A 23,539-nucleotide genomic window follows, 5' to 3' on the forward strand; every position below is an offset into this window, starting at 1 on the left:
AAAAAAAAGATACATTTTTTGAACTGTTTTCTACCTGCACCTGCATTCAAACTGCTTTACACAACAAAATAGTTTGTTTTTTATATTTTGTTTATTTATTTATTTGGATAGAGACAGAGAGAAAAGGGGATATAGAAAGGGAGAGAGGCAGAGACACCTACAACACTGCTTTACTGCTTGTGAAGCTTCCCCCTCTTCCAGTGAGGAATGGGTACTTGAACCCAGGTCCTTGTTCCGTATAAAATGTGCACTCAACTCGGGTGTCACCACCCAGCATTCCAAAAATTTGTTTCTTTTTAAAATATTTTTATTTATTTTTGAACAGAGAGAGAGAGAAATTGAGAGGAGAAGGGGAGATAGAAAGGGAGGGAGACAGACAGACACTTGCAGCCCTGCTTCACCACTTATGAAGCTTTTCCTCTGTAGGTGGGGACCGGGGGTTTGAATCAGGATCCTTGTGCCCTGTGATGTGAGCACTTAACCAGGTGCACCACCACCTGGCCCCCCAAGATTTTATTTGGCAGGTTGATAAGTGACTTGGTCTTGCATTCATTCAAAAGCCAAGCATTCTCCATGTTGTCTGCCCCACTTCACTTCCACCCACACTCATTTCTTCCAAGCAGGTTTCCCTGTGGCTTCCAGAAACAACTGGGTCATACGTGCTCTTGTCCACATCTGCATATAATCCAGCCACTGTGACCCCTGCCCAGGGGAGTCTTCTTCTTCTAGCGTTTGCCCTTCTTCCGTAGCCAGTCAACAGCGTCAGGTTGAGCCTGATGTCAAGTTTCGAGACCTCCTTTGAATCTGGAGAGGTGGCAGTCGTTGACTATGTGGGTCATAGTCTGTCTGGAGCCGCAGGGGCAGTTCGGGTCGTCTCTGGCTCCCCAGCGATGGAACATAGCGGCGCACCAGCCATGGCCTGTTCCATAGCGATTGAGGAGGGCCCAATCATAACGTGCTAGGTCAAAGCCGGGTTGACACTTGCAGGGGTCTGTGATGAGGTGTTTGTTCTTGACCTCAGCTGACTGCCAACTCTGTTTCCAAGAGTCTGGAACAGAGAAGTTCAGTGTAGGCATAGGGAACCAGATTGGGTGACAAGACGTCAAGCGTTGAACAGGGTGGGCGAAGATATCCACATATATTGGCAGGTCCGGTTGAGCGTAGACGTGGGAAATGAACTTAGATGGTGCCGCATCTCGATAAATATCTGGCGGGGCATGTTGCTAAGAACTGGCAGCCATGGAACCGGGGTGGAACGGATGGTTCCAGAAATGATCCTCATGGAGGAATATAATTTGGAATCGACCAAGTGGACATGGGGGCTACGGAACCATCCTGGGGCACAGTATTCTGCAGTGGAATAGCATAACGCCAGAGAGGATGATCGTAGTGTGGAAGCGCTCGCGCCCCATGAGGAGCTGGCCAGTCTTGCAATGATGTGATTCCTCGCGCCCACCTTTGCTGCAGTTTTTATGAGATGTTCATGAAATGACAGAGTGTGATCGAGAGTAACGCCAAGATAGACTGGCTGGGCTTCATGCCGGATTCTCATATCGCCAAGCTGCACATTAAGCTCACGCGAGGCCGAGGCATGGTGTAGATGGAAAACAGATGATACCGTTTTTGCAGTGCTAGGGATTAGTCGCCATTTTTTACAGTAATCAGATATCAGAGACATGTCTTTCGTGAGTGTTTCCTCAAGGATGTCGAACTTCGATGCCTGGGGAAGTGACATACGCTCAGGGGAGTGACATACGCTCACTGGCTTGGGTTGAAGTTAGCAGTAGAATCAGCACCACTTAGTAGAATGCCGCACTGGGCATAGAGGCTCCCTGAACTTGGCTGTGCTGGCAAGGGGAAAGATGGTGGAAACTGAGGCTCCATAGCCAATCAACAACATCTTCTAGACACTAAATGACACAATGGTTGCCTGCGGCATCTCCCTGGTTCACAAAGCTGTGAGGAAGACAAGTCTTCTCATTTTACTGTACGAGACTGAGACACAGCAAAGTCTAGACACTTGCTCTGACTCAAACAAATTTTAGGCGAGAGAGCCAATATTCAAAACATGGGTTCCTTTAATGACTGTATGGCTAAAAAGTGACATAACCAGAAGGCAGTATAGCTCTAATACAGTTCTCTTTCCCACCCACCACACCACAAAAGCCAAGACATCTTGCTGTTAAGCATTCCTTAAGGGAAAGTCGGTATGCAACCTACCCCATCCACAAATGAATAATAATAATAAAGTGCTACTTAGGAAACACCACATATTTTTCTGAAATTAGATAATCAGATTAGCAACTCTTTGTTTTAAAAAGCTAATAAATGGAGATCCCAATGAAAGCCAAAACATCCCAGACACTGCTTATGTCTGTACATACGATTAAATATTGACAAAACCCAAAGTGGGAGTATTATTTCCTAATTACAGATTGAGGAAGGGACACCCAGAGAAGTGTCCTAAGTAATTTTCCTGAGGTTAACTCTTAGCAAGACTTAGCAAAACTCAGATTTGAACACTGGTTTTTCAACTCTAACCTCTGGCACCACTATATATGAAGGGCTCATCTATGTTTTCTTTACAGAAGCCAGGAATGTCATTTCTAGCTTTCTGTAAAATCCAGGAAAACAAGAGGATGAAATCCTCTCTTCTCTCTGCCCCCAAGGTCCCCAGCAAAGGATGGAGAAGTCCGTTACAGCCTATCTATAGGAGGGAAATCCACTGGAGAATTTACTTGCACTTCCAAAGTATGAGAATTCTGTGGAGGGGTATAGCATGTACAGAGGCAAAAAAAAAAAAAAGTATTCTTGAAGAAAAAAAAACTTAACCTGAGGGTGTGTGGCCCTCCAAAGTTCAATGTTACCCAACAAAATCATTTTTCAGTATTTTATTTTTCTCACTAGGGAGAATTTAAATCTAATCTCTGTGTCTTTCTCTGTAGAGAGGTAATAATGAAAACAAGATTGATAAAATGTTGCAAGTGAGAATTCAACAGAATGGGAAGCAATGGAGAACGAGGCAGGTTCCCACCTCCACATGCATCTCCCTACCTCCACAAGCATCTCTGCCCTGAGTCTGGGCACCATTACCCACTAACCTTCAGCTGTGTGGTTTTGCCCAAGGCTCTGCCTCACTTAGCAGTTTGCTGATGAGTTCGTCACATAGATACATAAATCCATAGCTATATTCCAAAAATTGGGGGAGACTCTCCAGGTTTAGAAAATTCTTCACAGAATGTTGTCAGACTTTCCCTTTGTTGCAACACTCTCTCCTACTCATGAGTCCACTGGAGGACACAGTTACCCCAAGTACTGTCTTGAGCTTGGTCATCTGAAAGTAGCCTCTAGAACAGAGCTGTCATCTGGCCCAACAGTTCTTGCTGATTGCATAGACTTTGTTTCTCTTTTAAATGCAGACGTTTCTTCCGATACTCACTTCTACTCCAACCAGGCTGAACTCAAGACAAAATTATACAGGAAGAGAAGATAGAATTATCTATCTCCTGGTTTTAGTTGCTGTCCCTATGGCCATTGATTTAGGACATCCCTGGGTGAAGTACTCTCCTATCTGTTATTATTCCCCAGAGACAGAGTCTAGGGAAGAGCTAGCAGGAATGTGCTATCTGATTTATGTAGCATATGCAGAGGTGACAGACAAGAATGAAGAAGAGTGGAGAACTGCAGAGTAATGCTAAGAATTCATCTGAAAGGAATCTACAGAAGAAAGAGGAGAAGTGTGGAGTCTACAGGGCAAACTAGCAGCAAGGTCAAAAGCACAGTCTTGAAAGCCAAGCCAGGGTACTTCCAGCTGCCCTGCAATACCTCCCTCACCCAGGGCTTCTGTTGTGTTGTTATTTACTTTTATGTAGCATTTGGGAATGGACTTAGGGTCTCATACACGCACATCACCATCACCAAGTGGATTCCCTGGTCCAATTTTCTTTTTCTTTAAACATTATTCTTTTTTAAAAATATATTTTTATGTATTCATTATTGGATAGAGACAGAGAGACATTGTGATGGAAGGAGGAAATAGAGAGGGAGAGAGACAGAGGGACACTTGCAGATGTGCTTTAGCACTCATGAAGCCTTCCCCCCTCACAGGTGGGGACCAAGGGCTTGAACCCAGGTCCTTACACGCCATAGGATGTGTGCTTAACCAGGTGTGCCACCGCCTGGCCCCAATTTTCTTACTCGGTTTTTAATCACTTTGAGAGGAACAGGGTAGTAAGAGACACAGAGTGAAGAGAGACGCCCCAGCACAGCTCTACCACCCGTGGAGCTCCCCCAGCCCCGTCCCTAGTGCTCCTGGAAGTCATTTTAACAGTGAACAATAAAAGCAAATTCTCCAGAAACAGTGGCATCACCGAATCAGCAACAGCCTTTTAAAGAATTTTTGCACAGCCCATTTCATTTCCTCCACAGAGCAGGACCACCATCTTTGTTCAGACTTCGTCCACTCCATGCTTACTAGCACTGCACAGACAAGCCTGGCCTTCAAAGAGCCCCTTGGCAAAGTGAAAAAACTGGGAGGCTTGCCAGCACAAAGTGTTTCCAACCTGGGATTTTAAAGCAGGCACGCAGCTTCTCTTTGACCTCCCGCTTCTAAGCCTGGTTGCGTTTTTTCTGAGTGGTTTGGACCTGGCCTTCTGCAGCAGGAGTTCTCAACCATAGAACAGACATGGTTCTCTGCTAGATTTATTTTTCTTCTTCTTGTTTTGGCTTTATGACCCACAGATCCCTGTATAGGCCTCTATAACCACAGATCTTAATCTCCTTGTTTCAAAATTTGTACTCCAGGCTGCAAGAAATCTTCCCTTTTTTTTGGTTTTATTTTTTGAAATCTCAGTAGTTCATGTTGTATTGATCGCTTCATAATATGCACATACATCTCATAGTGTTGGAGCCCTGACACTAATGCAATCTGATGTTTCACTCTAACTTGACAATAAACTTCAGAGGATAGGAATCTGCCTAACATAACATACTAAGTACAGAGAAAAGGGAAAAATAAAATAGTATAAATATTTAAAATATGAACAGCCCACCTCTTATATTTTATAACACATATTGCAACCCAGAGTAGAATGAATCATGTCTGTTGGGCTATTTCTTCATTCAATATTTCAAGTAATGCCTTTCTCAGTATTCTCCTGAGGCAGGCATAAGTACAAAAAAAAGGAAAAAGAAAGGAAATACAAATTAAATTGTATAGTAGTTAATATAGTGATAATCTTACAGCCTAAAGCAGAACAGGAAATGCCTTACTGTTCAACAACTACAATATTAATTTTTATCTTTTTTTATAACTTTTTTTTGCAAGAAATGTTAACAGCACACATGACATCCTGCTTTCTGTGGCATTTGCTACTGACATCTGTAAAAATCAAATCCAAAATTCCCATCTTTGAGATAATTAAGCATTTTTTTATCATACATTTGAGCCTTACTTTTTCTTAAAGATTTAAAACAAATTGAACATGTGCTGTGTTATTGTGTACTGGGAAAGTGATTTGAAGGATGTTTCTTGTGATTATCGCACTTAATCAACCCCCCACCCCAATGTCACCCTAGAGCGTCTTATGCATTGCTAAGCCATGTGTTTGCAATCGGCAGTTGCTTTTCAAGCCCGGTCAGCATATGTTTTTGACTTTTGAATTCAATTTCAGCAGTCTTGAAAAGGCACAGTGTAGTTGAGCAAGAATTTGAGTGATATTAGCTTAATTCGGATTCTGTAGAAGCCAGATCACTGTCCACCCATCTGCCTTCCAGAATGGAACGTCCATTTGCGTATGAGCTCCAATTCCTCACTTAGTTTTGCGTCTCTGAAACTCTGTGTGTGTGTGCATGTGTGTGTGTGTGCGCGTGTGTGTGTGCGTGTGTGTGTGTGTGCGTGTGTGTGTATGTGTGTGTGTGTGTGTATGTGTGTGTGTAAAGCTGAGGGGACAAAACAGACCACTGTGACTGCAGGCCTGTCGGGCATGATGTATTTGGGAGGAGAAGCCTCTGATGTGCACGCAGAAAGTGTAATAAACCCAGCTAGGCTCTGTTGAGTCTTGTTTTTTAAATGGTCAGTAAAGCTTGATAAATTGCTCACCCGTGGGTTGGATCTTCACATCCTCAAACATCTGGAGGGAAACCAGACAGGAAATGTTCCACTTGTCCCAGAGAACCAGATCTGCACCATCACGGGAAAGGAGTGCCCAGACACCGGATGTACCCACCGCTCTCCTCCAAGAGAGTCTCTCCCAGAGTATTTCTTTCTGAAATGCAGACGATCTGCTTATGGGAGCTTCTTCAGTGTGGTGCCCTGTTTATGCCACTTCAGTCCTTTCAAAGAGAAAGTGGTATAAATAAATAAACTCACCTTAACATTTTTAAAAGTTTTTTTAAATTTATTTATTCCCTTCTGTTGCCCTTGTTGCTTTATTGTTATAATTATTATTGTTGTCTGTCTATGTTTTTGGATAGGACAGAGAGAAATGGAGAGAGGTGGGGAAGACAGAGAGGAGGAGGGAGAAATAGACACCTGTAGACCTGCTTCACCGCCTGTGAAGTGACTCCCCTGCAGGTGGGGAGTCTAGGCTTGAACCGGGATCCTTACAAAGGTCCTTGGGTTTTGCACCACATGCGCTTAACCTGCTGCGCTGCTGCCTGACTCCCGCTTTTTTTTTTTTCACCAGAGAACCACTCGGTTCTGTTTTATAGTGCTGTTGGGGGATTGAAGCCGTCACATAGCCAGTAGGTAGAAGATGACCATTTTCTAAAATCCAAAAAGAACTGTTTCTTGTGAAGTCACAATCTCCTTCCTAGACATCAAGCCCAGCATTGCTCCTTCCAGCCAACAGCAGTCCTAAAGCTCCAGTGACTAGGGATGAATTAGGGGATTAATCTGTCCACTGTTCTAATCCAATTTATTGGTTTTACAGATGAAAAAAATAGAACATAAAGAGAACATCACAAGATTGGAATCTAGATTCCCTGACTTTGTCACATTCTCTTAGAAGCACTATGCTTCTGCTTTGGTGAGTAAACTCTCTCCATGACTTAAACATAAAAAATAATAAAAAGTCCCCTGGCCTTGAAAAGATGTCAGATTTAATAGTGCTGAATTTGTTTTCTAAAAGTCAGGGATTTTTTTAAACTAAGAACTCCTAGAAACTCATAAGGCACTAGTGTAGTATCCCACATTTGTTTGTTTATTTTTCTCCTTACCTGTTTAGAAATTCAGTTGGGTAATATTTCTGGTAGATGGGAAATATTTCATCTGGTAAACCATACGGCTCGCAAGTCTCAGGTTCCCCATTTGATCTAAGTGCAAGGACCCAGGTTTAAGTCTCCACTCCCCACCTGCAGGGGGGACACTTCAAAAGCCATGACACATGTCTGCAGGTGTCTTTCTCTCTCCTTCTCTGTCTCCCCCTCCTCTCTCAAATTCTCTTTGTCCTATCCAATAAGATGAAAAGTATGTGTGTGTCTTATCTGAAATACTTTCTATCTCATATCAAATAAATCTTTTAAAAGATATTTCCAAATTCATCATCATCTATTTTTATTATTCTAACTCCAATAATAAGGGCGGGGGAGCCAAGGAGGCTTTTTACCTTGTAGTATTTGAAGACAGCAGACCTATGTGTCAATAATTTTCCCTAAGGCTCCTCAAACTATATGTGGTTATCACTAAATTTTCAGTTAATATGAACTGCTTAAGATTTAAACTTCACAATCTACCCACTGGCATGTTCTGGAAGCTTCTTCTCCCCATCCCACACACACAAGATTTTATTGTTGACATTATTACATAATTTTCTTCAAACTTTGATTGCCAAGACTGCTGCCTGGGGTTCCTACTGTCTGGTGCAGTGTAGCCCTGGATTAATTTGGACTTGCCTCTTAGCTTAACAGCAAACACTGAAGTAACTGAGAAGAAAACTTTCCAATTAAACCTTTTACAGTGATGTATTCCAGTAGGTGACTACAGAGTGACAGAGATGGGTAATGGGTTAGAGTGATCATATCCTTCTTCCTAGACTCCCATTTCAATAGACCAGATCTTTTTGCCTTTGGTTCAAAAATTTGATGACTTTCTTTTCCCTTAGAAATTCAGCTTGTCAAAGTTTCTCATTATTGAAATAAAGTCTCATGCAATTACAGGAGGAGCAAAGGATATAAGAGTCTAAAAGGAATTACTAACTAACTTGATGTTTGAGGTGTTACACAGATGAATGAGTTAGCACTTGCCCGATTTGCTGGGAAACCAGGCATGTCCGTCCATCTGTCAAGGTATGATCACTGAGAATCGTCTATGAAAATGTCTCTAGAAGAGGGCAGGGGTAGATAGCATAATGGTTGTGCAAAGAGATTCTCATGCCTGAGTATCCAAATCCCTAAGTACAATCCCCTCTCACCACGAAAAACCAGAGCTGATGAGTTCTCTGATTAAAAAAAAAAAAAAATCTATAGAAGTCGGACTTGTTGGTCATTGGGCCAACTACTGTGGATGACTGGGAGGTGGTGTGAGGCAGACTCAGCTGCACCCACAACACTATGACTAATCTCTTAGACTGCTATTCCTCTGTTAAGTTTTTGTCCAGATGATCTGTCTCTTGCTGAGAGTAGCATATTAATATTTTCTACAATTATTGTCTTGCTGTCAATGTCTCCCTTAAGTTCAGTAAGTGTCTGTTTTATGTATTTGGGTGCATGTGAGCTTGGGGCATATATATATATATATATATATATATATATATATATATATATATATATATATTCATATATTCATAATAGTTATGTCTTGTCAGATTAATCTATTGACCGTTAAGTACTGTCCCTCTCTGTCTCTGCTTATTTTCTTTACCTGAAAGTTTATCTGTGAACAGAATAGCTGTCCCTGCCCTTTTTTCTGAATTACTAGTTTGGAATATCTTGCTCCAGCCTCTTACATTAAATTTCCATTTGTCCTTTTTTTTTTTTTTTTTTGGATATATGTTTCCTGAAGACACAGGATAGATGGGTCTTGTTCTTCAATTTATTAAGCTACTCTGTCTTTTGACAGGTGAATTCAGGCCATTCACATTTAGGGTGATTGTTGATAAATATGGCTTATTTACTTCCATTCCAATTTTTGTTCTGAATTTGTTTTAAATTGCTGATTCTTTGTCCGTTTTTTCCTATCTGTCATTTTGTGTGGATGGGTTTCTGTGATGAGTTCATCACTGATTTTTCTTGTACTTTCTGTAAATCTCTGTTCCTTGTCTAGTATTGTGGTTACCATCAGGGTAATAACTAACATAGTGTATCTTAAAAAGTCTTTTTTTTTAAGTTGGTCTTGATTAACTGACATTTGATAGAAGTGCTTTGTTCATTAGTTCCTTCCCTTTTCCTGCTTTATTGTTCTTTACTTTTTTTATTGTGTTTTTAGTTCTAGCTTACTGCTGTTCACCTCATTTAGAACACGTATTTATTTGCTTTTTCTTTTCTTGTGGGGCTCTTTTCAGCAATTCTTTTAAGCTGGAGTTGATGATGGCAAATTCCCTTAGCTTTTGGATATTTTAGAAGACCTTTACTTCTCCCTTATATTTGAAGAATCATTCTGCAAGATCCATGACCTGTGGCTGGAATTCCCTCTCTTTTAGTACTGTGAATATGTCATTCCACTTTCTCCTTGCCTCTAGGGCTTGTGAAAAGAAATTTGATGAAAGTTTTGAAACTCTACCTTTGTGTGTAACTTCTTGCCTTTCCCTTGCAGCCTACAAAACTTTTTTCCTTGTCATTGTTTTTAAACAATTTTACAGTGATGTGCCTTGGTGTTGGTCATTTTACAGTCATGTACCTGGGTGTATACTCCGCCTCTTGCATGGACATGTGCTAAGGAGTACCTAAGTTGGGAAAATTATCAGCTATGATTTCCTGGAATATGGTCTCTGCTCCTCAGGGTTTCCTATTACTCTTCCATTGAACCTTTTGATAGAGTCTACAGAAAGTCACTTAATTCTTTCTAAACCTCTCTCTCTCGTCTTTAAATTGAAAGATGGGTAAATTGCATCTTCTAGATTAGACATTCTTTCTTCTTCGTGTGACTCTACTTCCTAAGCTTTCTACCTGAGCTTGTATTGTGCTGTCTTTCCCTCTTTGCCTTTTCATGTGAAGTTTTTCCTTCATGCTTCCTAACTGCTTAGTGAACTCTGAAGCTGTCCTCTTGTGTTTTCTGATTTCTTGGAGAACTTTGGTTGGAGCTCTTCTTTTGTGTTTCCTAACTCACCAGTGAAATATTCTTTCAACTTTTAAATATGCTTCTCCATATTTTGCTTAGATTCTTGGAGAGTCTTCATGATGAGATTTCTTTAGTCTTTCTATGTTAGTCCCTTTGTGTCTATAATTTCTTGGAGTCCTTCTGTTCCATTTCCATCTATCTGGTTTTTCCTATCTGGAAGTCTGTTTTAGCAATGATTCTGTTTACGCATCTATTGTGTTGGTCATTGCTGTCCAGCAGGTGGTGCTGTTGTTAAGATCACTGGACTTCACTTTGTTTATATGCTGGGGGGGTGGGAGGTGATGAATGGGGGCTGGGGTTATTTTTCTTATTATTTCCTTGATCTATGTGGTGTGTATATAGTTTCTCTGTATGATTTCACTCTTGAAACTAAGCCTCAGGGTTTTACTACTCATTGGCTGCTGTGTTTGGAAAAGCAGGGCACAATTTACCATTTAGCTGCCAACCGCCATAAATTCCCTTTATGTATGTATGTCTGCCTTAGTTTGACTTTTCATCAGAATTGTGCTGTGTCTTTGTTCAGTAGGCTGACACCCCCATTGTCACGGATTTAAAGCTCATAGGTTCTTCTCTTTCACAGCCAGCACTGCTAGGATATATGTAAAGGGGAAAATGGTTCTATACTCTGACAGAGCTCTTAACCCCTGTATTTTTCATTTCAGTCCCACATCACACCCCTTCTTGCCCCAGCCACACATGTAACCACCCACCTGAGTCTGCAGTTCTTCTGCAGATGTCTCAGCTATAGTTGTTGAGGTTTGTTAAGATTGATATTTGCAGTTTGGGGGAAGAGTTCGTTCTTTCCTCCTTTACTCCATGGCCATACCTCTCCCAAGTCCAATATTTTATATCTTACATCCACTAGATAATGGAGTGTTGTGCATGCCCACTTTTGTGACTTGGTTGGTCAGAACATACCCAGATGATACTTGGCACTACAGAATGCAAGTGGCACAGGTTCAAGTGTTCAGACTCTACATAGACACAGAGACTCAGTCTCTATGGCCCTGTAGCAAACTAGAGTTGTTTTTGCCAAATATTTGTCAATGTAATGGCATAGTTGTGCTTCAAAATCCTAAATCTGCTCTCTGACGTATTTACAGAGGGCTGCTAAAGTCTCAATATAGTATCCTATGTGTCAAAGATACATCAGGCTTCATGGAATAAGTATATTTTATCTGAATAAGTATATTTTATCTAAATAAGTATATTTTATCTGAATAAGTATATTTTATCTGAATAAATACATTTTATCTTAAAGACAATTGGCAGCTCAGCCTGTATGGCTCCCTTCTTTATGTTTTTTACATTTTATTTATTTACTTTGGGTAGAAACAGAAGTTTAGAGGTAAGGGGGAGGGAGGGGAAGAGAGAGAGAAAGAAAGAGAGAGATCTTCAGTGCTGTTTCACTATTTGTGAAGATTCCCCTGCAGGTGGGGACCAGGGTTTAGACCCAGGTCCTTGCACACTGTGATGTGTGTGCTCAACCAGGTGTACCACCACCTGACCCCTACTCCCTTCTTTCTATAGCTACTCAAAAATAGATACTCAATAAATGAGTCAGAGTAACAACCAAATTAAGTATATTTCACTTTCAAACTCAAGAAATGCCAATTAGAATGTGTGTTATCTTCTTAGCAGAATAACTAGATGCAGACTTCTCTTTCAACGTGTTATACAAGACTGGATTCCTAGAAATTTTCACTGAAATAAAAAAGTTCTTAAAATCTTTGTGGTATGTATCTTCCTATTATATAAAAATTGGAGTCAGCCTAGGTCAGTTTCTGTGGAACAGCTACAAGCAATGCACCTGTGAATTCGAATTGTGAGCAGAGAATTGACGGAACCCTGAGTTAGTTCAATGAGGGTATATCTCTAGCCCTGACAGCTAAAATCAAACTGCTTCTGGTGAACTTGACTAAAGAGTATAGAGGAGAGAAAGTGTCTTGTCATCTTGATAGTGACATACCAGCCTCTACAGGTTGTGTGAAGAGTCCACATCTACAACAGCAACTGCAAGTAGGCGTGCCCTCTAAGTTCACGACAGTCTGTTGCATGTTCCTCTAGCCTCCTCATTTTTCTGCAAAGGCCAAGAAGGCAAACTAAGTGAAATAATGGTACAGTTCACTAATTCTCACTTTCAAGCCCTTGATAGTGGCACTGATTTCTGCGGTCCCTTCAGGCACTGTATATGATTTGAAGGCCATCCTAGAATTTCCCACTGGGCCTTTTCTTTAGACTTTGAGTCATTCCATGGCTCAGAGAAACACTGCAGGAATTCTGCCAGCTGCTGATCATGTCTATTCCAGTTATAGATTCCAGAGTTGTTGATACAGCCGTGGATACGTTCATAGGCATGCGTGGTCCACTGGGAAACGAACCTGATTCAAAGCCCCACGAATCATCTGACCCTAATAACCCCTTACACTCTGGCTGAGAGACAACAGTAGCATTTTGGATCCCTGAGGAAATATGTCATTTCACAGTTAGTATCTAATAAGCCTCCCCAAGCCTCACTACTTCTATTTCCCAAATGGACAATCACCTTAAGAGATGGGTCACAAGTCTCTTCAGAGAAGGCCAAAAGGGAGATTTACAGGACATCCTGTGACTTGGCTCCAGAGTCAACCTCACTGTAGATGTGGAGTCACACAGCTTTGTGTGCTTTTTGCCTTGGAGAGTAAACAGTAGTCAGAATCCTGACATTTCTGGAATCTTCTCCAAGAACCTCTTCCTACCCACCACAGGCATCTTTCACAAGGTGTTTTGAAGCTTTCCAAACCCCGAAGAGTCTCTTATTTGCAACAGTTGGGTCTCTCCAGCTATCTAGAGAGAAAAAGGCTACACAGACTCCGTTCCCCTCTTGTGAGACTGTGAGCACCTGAGATTCTCACATTTTAATTTGTTTCCCCTGCAGGAGGTGGAGGGAGTCACATGACTCAAGTATTATTATAAATACCTCTGTATTCATTTCTTAGGGCAATGGAAACAAATGACCACAAATTAGGTGGCTTAATGGAAATGGTTCTCTTCTTGTCGTGGGGGGTTACAAGTTAGAAATCAAAGTGTCGGGGGCCAGGCAGTAGGGCAACGGGATAAGAGCACATAGTGCAAAGCTTTCCTTAACTAGGGGAGGAGGAGGAAGAGGAAGAGGAGGCCAGATTGATCTCCTGAAAGTTGCTTCGCCAAGCAAGCAACCCAGGTTGGAGGCCCCCTCTCTCCATCTGTACTACACCACTATGGTGTCTTTCCTTCTTTCTGTTTTTCTCTGTCTGAAAAAGTTAGCTTGGAGGAAGTTATGGAAACAAAATTAAAAAATTGTAATCTCCTTTGCTCCATAATTGGTTAAATTTTCCAGTTCTGGAGGGGAAAAAATGGCTCTTTTGCACTTTTTAACTAAGCTTTCTAGATGAAATATATGTACATGTATTTCAACCTTGAATGCTCACAGAGCCAAGAATTCCCACTGTGAGGATGCCTATACAAGGTTTCCTCCTAAAATAATACCTTGTTCTCCATGGGACTTTTCAGTGTGGCCTCAATTATTACTGAAGCTTATTATCATGTCTTTCATTGCCCCTATTGTGAACACACCCAGGACAGTAGGCCCAAGTTGCCCTGGTGATTGACAGATGATTGCTATATAGTCTCAACACACTTGCTGCAACTTCTGACTAATTTTGACATGTTTAAAATAAGATATTAATAGAGAATATTATATATTGTACAGTATGATTCTAATAAACTGTACTTCACAACCCCCAGGGCCATAGAACCTTCCTGTGGATGATAGTGTGCTGTGCTTGGGACACGGATCACCAGGACTCCTCAGCAAAGGGCCTGGGTTTGTCCCCATGTACCTTCTCTCTCCTTCCTGCCAGGAAAGTTCTCTCTCTCTCTCCCCCTTCTGTTTCTCGCTCTCTCTGTCTCTCTCTCTCTCTTTTCTGCTTTTTCTCCACTAGATGGTTTCTTTCTTGGTTATTTCCCCCTCAAATGATTTGCTTTAGGTATTAATATCTTTTGGGTGAGAAGCAGACCTACCTATTCCTGGAAGACTATATATAAAACAAAGGAAGTTAATCAAATGTCCCTAAAAGGAGACAAAGAAACCTCAAGGTTGTTATTGAAAGCTTTCCTGCTGCTTCTGCAGGTGCCACACACAAGGGAGGCTTGGCATCTTGAAGCAAGTTGTCTCCCCCTCTCATGGAAGCAGAGCACGAGGACAGCATTGCCCTGTTATTTTTTCATTTGCTTCCGGACGATGGTAACAAATCAGAAGCAAACACGTACCCTCACACTTGCCAATCCCCTGGGCATCACTGGCACCACTGGCAGGAAACGCCTTGCACCAAAAGGAAAACTCAAGTCCCAGAGGAAACCTGAGTGTGTGTGTGTGTGTGTGTGTGTGTGTGTGTGTGTGGCGGGGGGCGTTTGACTGGGAGCCATTAAACCAGGTGCTGCCCAGCTATGTTAGGAGGACATCATCTCCTTGCCCTGGGCCTCAGGTACCCTATATCTAATAGGGAAAGAATTAGACTTGGTGATTTCTCTGGACCCTTCAATGATCTGAAATGCTTAGGTAATGTAGACTGCTAGTAATATTAACAATACTGGGCTTCCATTCTTGCCACTTAGGTCAAATCCGTGGCATACATTTACCAAAAAAAGGGGGGGAGATTAGTGTTTTGTACAGAGCACAAAGTGTTCACGTGTCCTCATGTGCAAGCACTAGGGTTCAAGTTCCAAGTCCCCACCTGCAGGTGTCTCTTTCTCCTCTATCCCCACCCCTCTCTCAATTTCTCTCCATCTAAAGGGCCAGATTTGTCATTTGGGCACCAGGTTCCAGTGGTAACCCTGGTGGTAAATAAATAAATAAATTTATTCTTAAAAAGAAAGCTAAGTGTTTTTGCACAGCTAGGGAGTTGGTGCCTGTTCACAGATTTTACTCTACATCCTACCCCACCCCACCCCACCCCAGGACTCACCAACCTAAGAAACTGCCTAATTCAGCTTCTTACTCTTCAACTTACTTTAACTTTTACTTATCTCTAGATCGAGTTTCTGGCTAATGCTTGCCTTATTAGAAATAAGGTTTCCCTCTAGGAGCTAAACTGTGATATCACCACAACACTAAACAGATCCATAGCCCAGATAGACCACCTTAAATACCCAAGGAGCAAGAGTACTATGTGTTCCCTACACCAAGAAACCAGGAAGACCATGCCTCAGCCTCCTTCGACGGTGGGTTCGATCCACACACCTAAATCCTCCCCATGAGAGAGAGGTCGTGGGACCAGAGGCAAGAACATGTCTGGAGCACTCAGGAGTGAAAGCACATTCTCCAGGCTCAGTCCATCCATGCAGGTATGAGGACAGAAATTGTACACAACTGGGTTGGAAGCATCATGGTCTGAATATCAACTGAAAAAGGGCTCCACCATCCAGACTTCCCTGGACAGACAACCTCACCATTGCATCCCGAAGTCTCACCTCTCCACCAGCCAATGCCCATGTCCCCTGGAGAAGCAATCACGGAAGCCAGACCTCCCACCTTCCGCACCCTAAAAATAAATTTTGGTCCATTCTCCCAGAGGGATATAGAATAGGGAAGCTTCCAATGGAGGGGATGGGGGACATAAAACTCTGGTTGTGGGAACTGTGTAGGATTGTACCCTTGTTGTCTTAAAATCTTATTAATCATTATTAAATCACTAGTAATTTATATTTTAAAAAATATAAACGGCCACAAAAAGATGCTTGAACATCTCACACTAGGATGTGAGCAAGACATCAGCTTGTTTTTCTTAATCCACTAAACTATCAGGGCTTGTTATGCCAACAGCATCTGGTCTATCTTGACATTTCAACAGGTAAATCACAAAATCACAGCGGATGGATACACACGGCAACTACTGCACTGTAAAGCATTAACCCCCCTCAATTAAAAATAAAAAATAAAAAAGGAAGAAAGGTGATATGAACCATACTCTAAGTAGTAGTATCCCACGCCTAGGAAATATCAGATCCATGAGAAAGTGGATAGAAATAATGTTTTGGGAGTTGGGCGGGTAGCGCAGTGGGTTAAGCCCAGGTGGTGCAAAGCGCAAGGACCGGCGTAAGGATCCCGGTTCAAGCCCCCGGCTCCCCACCTGCAGGGGAGTCGCTTCACAGGCGGTGAAGCAGGTCTGCAGGTGTCTGTTTTTCTTCCCCTCCTCTCTCCATTTCTCTTTGTTCTATCCAATAACAACCACATCAATAACAACAACTTTAATAACTACAACAATAAAAAAAGACAACAAGGGCAACAAAAGGGAAAATAAATAAATAAATAAAATTTTTAAAAAATAATAATAATGTTTTATTAGTGATTTACAAAATTGTAAGATAATAGGGGTATAATTCCACACAGTTCCCACCACCAGAGTTGGACAGAAATAATTTAATTCTTTAGATAATATAAATATCTCTTTTTTTCAGTCACCAGGTTCCAGATACTAGCATGATGCCAACAGGACTTCCCTGGACAGACAACCCCACTAATGTGTCCTGGAGCTCTGTTTCCTCAGAGCCCTGCCCCACTAGGGAAAGAGAGAGGCAGGCTGGGAGTATGGATCCACCTGTCAACATCCATGTTCAGCGAGGAAACAATTACAGAAGGCAGACCTTCCACCTTCTGCACCCCATAACGACCCTGGGTCCATACTCCCAGACAGTTAAAGAACAGGAAAGCTATCAAAGGAGGGGATGAGATACGGAGTTCTGGTGGTGGGAATTGTGTGGAGTTGTACCCCTCTTATCCTCTGGTTTTTGTCAGTGTTTCCTTTTTATAAATAAAAATTTCTTTAAAAGAAAATATATAAATATATGTCTCTGAGCTTAACCCATGGAGGGACAAACCTATCTGGAAATATCTGAGGACTAGCTTGGGGGAAGCAATATCTTCACTCCTTGAGTGATCCAAACCTCTCAGCTTTTCTCCCTAACGAGTAAGGATTGTATCTTGTAAAGAACTTCTCTAAGGGCTGGAGAGACAGCACAATGGTTGTGCCAGACTTTTACACCAGAGGCTCTGAAGTCCTACAACATTCTCCCTGCGCCAAACTTGCAGTCATTGTAAGTGGTGAAAACTAGGCTTCGCGTTAGATGATTTTACAAACAGTAGGCTAATGGCAGCATTCTGCGCACATTTAAGATAAGCGAAGTTGAACTATGAGGCTGGGTAGGTTAAGGGTATTAGATGCATTACAGCTTATGGTGTTCCCTATGATCTAACCCCATCATTTAGTCAAGGAATATCTGTATGTTGGCAGTGTTCAAAATATTCACTTATAACTCTGCTTTCCCACCACCCCCACCACCCTACCACCCCCAATAAACTTGGTGAGGAATGTCCCAGTGTCCTCTCCATAGTTTCCTTACTACCTGACACTAAGGTCTCAGCTCATGTTTACTGAGTGAATGAGAGTTAGAGGCATGGCCCAGTGGGGTAAAGCCTTGGACTTTCAAGCAGAAGGTTTCTAGTTTAATTCCTGGCATTGTGTGTACCAGATTGTTGCTCTGGTTCTCTGTCTATCTCTCTCTCTCTCTCTCTTCTCTCTCTCTCTCTCTCTCCCTCTCTCCCTCCCTCCTTCACATTCATTAATTAATGTCTCTTTTTAAAAATAAGGATAGGAAGCCTTCGTACTTACTTAAATTAGACTTCCTAGCTTCTTCCCACTCTTAGACCCCTACTTTCATCTGCTCTATACCTATCCTTGGGTTCCTGTTTATTAAGCAATTTGTTCTGCTTTATATCTTAATGCTTTTCAGCCACCAAGTTGCAGATGCTACCATGACGCCAGCCTTACTTGCCTGAGCAGACAACCTCACTTCTCCAGAGCCCTGCCCCACTAGGGAAAGATAGAAACAGGATAAGATATGAATCCAACTGCCAACACACATATCCAGTATAGAAGCCAGACCTCCCAACTTCTGCACTCCATAAAGAACTTTGGTCATGGTCCAGGAGGAGATTCAGTGGAGAAAACATCAGACTCTCAAGCATGAGGTCCTGAGTTCAATCCCCGGCAGCACATGTACCAGAGTGATATCTAGTTCTTTCTCTCACTCTTCCTATCTTTCTCATTAATAAATAAATAAAATCTTTTTTAAAAAATAAAATAATTTAAATTTTTTAAATTAATTTAAAAAATTATTAAAAAAAAAAACAAACTTTGGTCCATACTCCCAGAGGGATAAAGAACAGGGTAGCTTCCAATAGAGGGGAGAGGACATGGAACTCTGATGGTAGGAACTGTACCCTGTTATCTTACAGTATTATTAATCACTACTAAATAATTAATAAAATTTTTTAAGAAGTGAAATTTCCATCTTCTGGGAAGTCAGTATTTAAGAAACCGAGAGTGCTGCAGATCAAAGGGGTCTGTGTGAGCACTCGGTCAGGTCCCTGCCCTTTCTGATCCTCCAACCCAAGCTTATTTCGGAGTGAAAGCAATGGTTTTCTTCCCAACTGCATATGAGAAGTGCCCGGAGAGACTTTCTAAATCCCAATACCAAGGCCACCATCTAAGTCATTTAAATCAGAAGTCCCAGGGGTGGGACTCATCAACGGGAACACTTTAAGCTCCAGGTGATTCCCACATGCCACTAGGGTGAGGGTGGCTGGGTGTGGGAGGACAGCCGGCTCCACACGCAGCTGTGACACCTGCAAGACAGACACCAGGGTACTGAGGAGTCAAGGATGACACCCAGCCATCACTGCCACAGGCACTGCAGCCCTTCAGAGTCAACAGTCTGGAGAAACAAGAAACAGATTCTTCAAACCTTGTTGTGAAAACAAGGGATTAGTTGGCATTGCACACCAGCTGGGTCCCCAGCTAATCCTCTCAGGACCTGCCTCATCATGAGTTACTTTTAGAAATGGGATGGGTCCTTGGAAGGCTCTCTCAGCTCCTGAGTGTCTCAGCTGTAAAAGGGTGCTTGGCTGTGGCTGACTGAGGAGCCCCTTGAGGAAGAGAGCCACTGTGACAGGCCCTAACACCCAAGGGTGGCACATCACAAGATAGAAGGACACAGAGGAATCACGTACCAGGGGGGTTGGAGAAAGTTCAGAATCTGAGGCTGGCTGATGGCACACCTAGTTAAGCGCACATGTTGCAAAGTGCACAGATCTGCGACGTATATGCGTGTGTGTTCTCAGAAAAGAGGAAGAAGAAGAGACAGGTGAGCCAAGAAGAGGGGGAGAAAGCAGACCAGCAAAAGGCCCAACAGTGACAGCTTCTGAGAGGTGTCATTTGGATGTGCTTTTCTCTAATTTCTTAACCCTCAGAGACCCTCTCCTAGGACCACTCAGTAAAACAGTCTTGTTAGGGGGAGAAGATTTGAATCCATAAAATACTAAGCCCCCACCCTTACTCACCACCCTCCCCCTGTGGGTCTGACGCGTGTTTGAGCAGGATGCTTGACCCCCCCCCCCAGAAGCTGGTCTATCAGACTCCCCTTGGCATGCCAGCCTTGTGGTCGAGCGAGATGTGGCCAGAATACACGGGGGAATCCAACCTTCCTGTCATTCTTGACCGCATCACTTCACCCCTCCTCCCTCTGGTGGGCTTCGCCTTCTTTAAATTTCTGTTTCCCCCGTTCCTGTACCACCTTCCACACCTTCTCATTGCCTTGCTCTCTTTTCCCTTATAAGGAGATATTGGTCTCACTGGCCAGCTTGGCCACTTCCCCTGCACGGCTGCCCCTTTATAAACGTGTAACTGAGACAATAAATAGTTCTGTCCACCGCCACCGTACCCTGAGGTTTGTCGTACATCCGCAGGCACGGTACGGTGGAAGACGGCTCAGTGAACTCACCCTGCTGCTGCTGGCCTGAGATTCCTCACTCTCCGTCTGTCTCCTGGTAGCCAACAGGCTAGACGGTGAAGTGGGAGCCGCCGGGCTGGCCTGTTCCCCCGAGGAACCCGACATCCCCCTACCGTCCGCTGTCCCATCCCACCCACACACCAAAGGAAGAGTCAGTAGCAAGGGAGTCAGGCAGTGGTACACAAATCATCATGCACAAGGATTAAGTGCACAAATCATCATGCACAAGGATCTAGGTTCGAGCCCCCACTCCCCACCTTCAGGGAGGATGCTTCATGAGTGGTGAAGCGGGTCTGCAGGTGTCTATCTTGGGGCTGAGTGGTGGTGCACCTAGTTGAGTGCACACGTTACAATGCACAAGAACCTGGATTCAAGTCCCTGTCCCCCACCTGCAGGGGTAAAACTTCACAGGTGGTAAAGCAGGGCTGCACAGGTCCCCCTCTTTCCCTCTCTATCGACCCCTCCTCGATTTCTGGCTGGCTCTATCCAACCAATAAGTAAAGAAGATATATATAATTTAAAGAGAGAGAGCCAATAAGCAGCAAAGTTTCTTAACTTTGTCAGAGGCCTCCATCTAGCTACTGAACTCACAACCACAGAGTCAAGGGAGTGCCTTTGGAGACCCCTGAGTCTGGCTATTCAGTTCCTTGTTCACTGTTTCCAAGAGAGTGACTGAGTGAATGAACACAGACTATGGCCTTTGTCACACCTCTGAGAAAGCTTGACATGACATGACCATTCTCAACTGCTTCTCTCACAATGGGTGCTGTGTCTTGCCACATCGTGGGACTACAGAAAGCACCCACCTCCCTGGTATGGCCCCCACCCATCCAGCTGGGGGAAAGGGAGGGGGTGTTAAAGAGATCAAGTAACAGGTGATTCCTATTTCAGTCAGAACAGGCAGAGAATGCTGACTCATCTTCTGGAGACATTTCATCCAGTTCAAAGTGAGCACTAGGGCGGTGGGAAGATCACCCTCGGGGCTCCCTCCGAACATGCAGCTTGACGGTATGTGTCGGCCTGTGGTAACACTTTGCATTGCTTGTGCACCCTTCCCCCTTCACTTCATCATCAAAATCTACTCCCTTGAGCCATCACAAAGCTCTCTACCCAGCACATCTGCAATCACAATGTCTGCTCGACAGCCTAGAATATCCAAACCAGGCAAATGCTGGGCTCATTTCTTTCTTCTTCTTTTTTTTTTAATTAGTGATTTACAAAATAACAAAATAACATGGGTGCAATTCCACACCATTCCCACCACCAGAGTTCTGTGTCCCCATTCCCTCTATTGAAAACTGCAGTGGTTCTTCCAAGGTGACAGATATGGGTTGACTATTATTTGTATAGCTATCTGTCTATCTATCCAGATATTTTCTTACTGGGCTTGGTTTTTTTCCAGTTTTATTTTATTTTATTTCTTGCCATCAGGGTTATCATTGGGGCTAAGTGCCTGCAAGACTCTACTGTTTCCATGAGTCATATTTTCACATTATCATTGTTATGATCATTATTCTCCTCCTTCTCCTCTTTCTTAATAAAAGCTGAGACACAGAGGTGTGGTTTACAGTGCAGCTGTTGGCATATGGGCACAGTTTCTCATCTCCTCATGATATCTGTCTGCAAATCACATTCACCCCAACTTAGGGCCTTTCCACCATCATCCCCAAAAGCCCCTGCCCCTCAAAGTCCTTTGCTGTGGTGCAATACACCAAACCCAATCCAAGTTTTACTTTGTATTTTCTTGTTTTTCTGTCCTTGTTTTTCAAGTCCCACCTGTGAGTGAGATCATCCAGTATCCTTCCTTCTTCTTGTTGTTGTTGTTTTTTTTTTTTTATCTCACTTAACATGATTCTTTCAAGCTCCATCCAAGATAAGAGAAAGGAAATGACCAAGTAGATCAGAAGCAACCAGTGGCACAGCTATACACAAGATACTGGGTACTATACAGCAAACCCTAACAAAGGGAGTTTTCAAAATTAACCCAAATTACCAAATAATGTGATGATAACAATAACTATCGATTGTCTTTTTGAACCCTAAGACAGCAGGAACCTCACATTTCCACTATAGAGCCTATATATCTCCCAGTCCTGGAACCTTAGGATAGGGCCCACTTTCCCACATGCCTCTCCCAATTCATATCAAATAATATTGCATCTGCCGATCGCAACCTAATCAACGCAACAATTGCCACCTCAACATGCTTCAGCTCAGACTGTGTCCAGAGGCTTCAGGTGTGGAATGACAACCCTTCAGCTTCATTACTCGGATGAAACCTTTCCTTTCATAGTATTCTCTAATTCCATCCCAGGTGGATCACTTTCTAACAAAGTCCCAAAAGCTAGATATAGACCAGGTTCTGTGAGAGAGAGCGTATGTTCACACGTATCCATAAAGTAGTGCAAAATATATACCTGAAAGCAGAAGTACACTAGAGTTTGCAGTGAGTACCCTCCCTAATACTTCCTCTCCACTATTCCAAGTTTTGGGTCCATAATTGCTCAACAATTTGTTTGGCTTTGTATGTTAACTCTCTTTTCAGCCACCAGGTTCCAGATGTCATCAGGATGCTGGCCAGGCTTCCCTGGATTGAAGACCCCACCAATGTGTCCTGGAGCTCCGCTTCCCCAGAGACCCATCCTACTAGGGAAAGAGAGAGGCAGCCTGGGAGTATGGACCGATCAGTCAACGCCCATGTTCAGCGGGGAAGCAATTACAGAAGCCAGACCTCCTACCTTCTGCATCCCACAATGACCCTGGGTCCATGCTCCCAGAGGGATAGAGAATGGGAAAGCTATCAGGGGAGGGGGTGGGATATGGAGATGGGGTGGCAGGAATTGTGTGGAGTTGTACCCCTCCTATCCTATGGTTTTGTTAATGTCTCCTTTCTTAAATAAAAAAATAAATTTTAAAAAGAGAGAAAGGAAATGACTTCATAATTATTAACAGCTGAGTAGTATTCCATTGTGTATATAGACCATTCATCTGTCCTTGGACACCTGGGTTGCTTCCAATTTATTTGGAGTTATCACAAATTGTGGCACTATGGATATGGGTATACATAGACCTCTTTGATGAGTATGTTTGTTTCCTTAGGATATATCCCCAGGAGAGAAATTTCCAGGTCATGTGGTAGATTAATTTCCAGACTTCTGATATTCCCCAGACTTCTTTCCTCACTATTTTTCTTCCTCACCAGCTAGTAGCGTGGGGTGTAAGCTGCAGTCTTCCGTTCCCCGCTTTGCTCTCTGATCACAGCTATTTCCCATGAGAATCTGCTAAGAAATTGCTTTCATTCCTCTTCTTATTCTGATGTCACACTTGCAGACAGAGGAGAGGATGCCTCTTTCTAATATGCTCCAAAGAGCAGAGACCTCAAATCTGTCACTATTG

The 23,539-nt window shown here is 42.9% G+C and overlaps 2 long non-coding RNA genes across 2 annotated transcripts in view; one reads left to right on the forward strand and one right to left on the reverse strand.

The window, feature by feature from the left end:
* The window catches only part of LOC132540794 (uncharacterized), a 38,752-nt gene extending 32,421 nt beyond the window's left edge, over window positions 1-6,331 (reverse strand). The window contains exon 1 of the long non-coding RNA XR_009551932.1: window positions 6,101-6,331. This is a non-coding gene — a long non-coding RNA (uncharacterized LOC132540794). The remainder of the gene's footprint in view (window positions 1-6,100) is intronic.
* A 12,915-nt stretch (window positions 6,332-19,246) lies between these two features.
* Window positions 19,247-23,539, forward strand: part of LOC132540946 (uncharacterized) — an 83,057-nt gene continuing 78,764 nt past the window's right edge. Inside the window, exons 1-3 of the long non-coding RNA XR_009552155.1 lie at window positions 19,247-19,322; window positions 19,476-19,562; window positions 21,035-21,151. This is a non-coding gene — a long non-coding RNA (uncharacterized LOC132540946). The remainder of the gene's footprint in view (window positions 19,323-19,475; window positions 19,563-21,034; window positions 21,152-23,539) is intronic.

Source organism: Erinaceus europaeus, chromosome 10 (genome assembly GCF_950295315.1).
Source record: "Erinaceus europaeus chromosome 10, mEriEur2.1, whole genome shotgun sequence".
In the NCBI taxonomy this organism is placed as follows: Eukaryota; Metazoa; Chordata; class Mammalia; order Eulipotyphla; family Erinaceidae; genus Erinaceus; species Erinaceus europaeus.